Here is a 3,599-nt window from a genome sequence, read left to right on the forward strand (position 1 = left end):
AGCCGCCCGGGGGCGGAGCCTCGCTGCTCCGGGGTGGGGGCTCGCGGCGGCCCGGGGGTGGTGCGCGGCGCCTGCAGCCTCTGTCATTGGCGGGAAGCCGGAGTCGGTCGCGGAGGAGCTTCCCACTCAGTTGGCGGCGCCGGGCGTGTTGGTGCCCGGAGGACAGACCGATCCCCGCCATTATCGATGAAAGGCACCACGCAGCACGGACAGAGTGTCACGTGGAGGCCGGGGATCGTCGGAGCTTGTCTCCGTTATGGCACCGCGCCATCTTGACCCCCACGCCTCGGCTCCCAAGCTTAGCGGCGCGTCGGAATCTTCTGGGCAGCTTTCCGGAGCCCTGATGCCTGAGCCCCACCCTCTGGGGATTCCTCTATAGCTAGGAGTCGGGTCTGGTCTTCAGGACGTCTAAAGGCACCCCGAGGTGATGCTTACGTAAGCGAAGTTAGAAACCACTGACCTGAAGGGAAACAATCGTTTCTATGCTAATCTCGGCCTGCCCCCTAGTGTTTGAAAGTTGGAGATTTTGGCTGGCCCAGAGATTTCAAGGCCAGAATGAGTATGATTTTACCCTAAGACCTGATTCTCCATTTCAATCAGCGAATGCTTATTAAGCCGTGTGCAGTGCGCCAGACGCTGTTGAAGATGCTGGGGATGCAACAAAATAGACAAAAATCCCTGCCCTTCGGGGGGCTTACTTTAGAAGGAAAACAAGTCAGCAAGTTAGCAAAGAACATAATTTCAAATGTCATAAAGCAGTCTAAGGAAGAGACAAAACAAGATAATGAGACAGGATCCTTCCAGAATATACACAAATCTTGATTTTCCCCTGAAGATGTTTATTTCCCCCTGAAGATGTTTATTTCCTAGGAGGCGGGGACTATGCTATTAACGCTTGTTATGATACCTCGTGCTTAGTAAAAATGTGTCCATTTTAACTAATCGGTTTTTTTTTAAATCACTTCATAAATTACAAATGGAACATAGTTTTTGCCTTTGTCTTTCCTCTCTACTTACCTTTCCCTTTTATCAGATCCACATCCAGAAGGCTCTCAGCCTGCAGGGATACATAATCTTCCATTTTTGTTCACTTTGTACCTTTTCACTGATGGTTTTGATACATTTTGTGTCCCTTATACTTTTTACTACTCTACCACATCGGGGCTCCTGGCTGGCTCAGTCGTTAAGGGTCTGCCTTTGGCTCAGGTCATGATCCCAGGGTAACTGGGATGGAGCCCAGTGTTGAGCCCCATGTCGGGCTCCCTGCTTGGCTGGAAGCCGCCTCCCTCTCCCACTCCCCCTACTTGTGTTCCCTCCCTCGCTGTCAAATAAATAAATAAAATCTTTTTAAAAAATAACAATACTCTACCACACCTAACACAGTACAATAAATATTTAATTGAATTACACTATTTTTCTTCTTTTTACTTTTGGTTAAAGCAATGTTGGAAGTGGAGAGAAAAATTAAGAGAGAATTTTTCAGGTTACAAAGATAGTATAATAATGGATAGGGACAACTCATAATTTTTGTGCGACCAAGTCACCTCCCAACCAGACACATTCTCAGCATATAAATGGTGTGGATTTGGACAGAACAGCTGAACCCTGGGACTCGAGGCCATGATGATGCCTTCTTTCCATCACTTATCTTCGCTTTCCTTTGCACACTGGCCTCATTCTTTTTCCTCTGTATATTATCTTTCTCCACATAGCAAAAGAAGTTCCTGAACTTTACATCTTATAGCCGTAGCTATATACATAGAGACTGACTCAAATTTCTGTGTCCCAAGTACAAAAATTCCTGAAAAGAAAGGGGATTGAGAAGTATAAATTTTCCATCATAAATTAAATAAGCCAAGGAGATGAAAAGTACAACATAAGAAATATAGTCAGTAATATTTTAATAACTTTGTATGGTGACAGATGGTGACCACACTTACGCTGAGCACTGAATAATGTATAGAATTGCTGAATCAATATGTTGTATGTCTGAAACTAATATAACATCTTATGTCAATCAAACTTCAATGAAAAAAAAGTCCTACAAAGGGATTCACTGGCCCAAGTGGGATCAGGTACACACCCCTGGACAGGTCAACTGTGGCAGCAATGCAAGGTCATACGACTGGTCCATGGGACTTACCAGGAATCCCATCAGCCAGAACTATGGTCAAGTACTAGGTCACAGTCAACTAACATGGCGATTTCCAACAGTCACCACACAGATAGGGAAATGGAGCACTTCCTAGAAAAGGTGAGCTGAGCAACCAACCACAGAGATGTCCACTACATATGTAACTTAAATGGGAAAAAAATGATCCCATCACTTAACCCACCTACCTCAATTCTAATCTCACAGAACCCCTGTTAAACCCAGCCAGCCCAGCATTCATGCATGTGTCTACAATTTTTTCAAATGGTAGTTGCATAAAATTCTTAAAACAGGGGCATCTTGGGGCGCCTGCGTGGCTCAGTGGGTTAAAGCCTCTGCCTTCGGCTCAGGTCATGATCCCAGGGTCCTGGGATCGAGCCCCGCATCGGGCTCTCTGATCAGCGGGGAGCCTGCTTCCTCCTCTCTCTCTGCCTGCCTCTCTGCCTCCTTGTGATTTCTGTCTGTCAAATAAATAAATAAATCTTAAAAAAAAAAAACCAGGGGCATCTGGGTGGCTCAGACGGCTAAGCATCTGCCTTTGGCTCAGGTCACGATCCTAGGGTCCTGGGATGGAGCCCCACGTTGTTGTTCAGCTCCCCACTCAGTGGGGAGCCCGCTTCTCTCTCTCTCCCTCTGCCCTTACCCCCCAGTCGTGCTCACTCTCTCTACTGCTCTCTCTCAAATAAATAAATAACATCTTAAAAAATAAACAAAAATTCTTAAAACGGTTTAGCAACCCTGATTTCTGGGTGTGTGTAATGTGTGTAAAGTATATATGTTATACCAAATTCTGGGTAGTAGGGATAAAAGGCAAAGTGGCCAAAAATCAGACCAGGAAGCATCCAGCAGTTGTATAGTGGTGAGAACACTGTCCTTAAATAACAGATTCTCCACCCCACCTTTTTGTTTCCTGTTCTGTTTCATTAGTTCTATTTTGATTTGTTGTCAGGGTAATAGAGATAGTACCAAGAAAAATCATGCATTGACAGATACATAAGATATTATCAAGGTCACTATTACAAGTAGAAGAATAAAATAAAATAACAAAACTTAAAACGTTGTCTGCTCATTCATGTAATATGAGTGAAAAGTATCTAGTAACCATCTTTCCTTGCTTGGGCTGTTGAACCATATAACTTTTGGATATCTAATTTAGGTAGAGTATGTTTTTGGAAAACTATGTCATCAACTTTCAAACAAATTGATTCTTGCTATGATTTCAATTAGGATCCAGAAATTACTTTTTTAAAAATTAGTTTATTTCCTGGATTATAGAGATTACACAGAGGGACCCAGAATTGGGAGGTAGAGGATGAAACAATGGAAAAATATTCTTCCCCCCCCCCCAAACCTTAAAGAAAAAACTGGAAAGACTACTGAGCTGTTACATGAAAGCACTTAATACATACCCGCTTGCACCAAGAGAAGCAAAACTCAGGGTAGGCAA

The sequence above is a fragment of the Enhydra lutris genome, unplaced genomic scaffold (genome assembly GCF_002288905.1).
Source record: "Enhydra lutris kenyoni isolate GAN:26980312 unplaced genomic scaffold, ASM228890v2 scaffoldscaffold23, whole genome shotgun sequence".
NCBI classification, from domain to species: domain Eukaryota; kingdom Metazoa; phylum Chordata; class Mammalia; order Carnivora; family Mustelidae; genus Enhydra; species Enhydra lutris.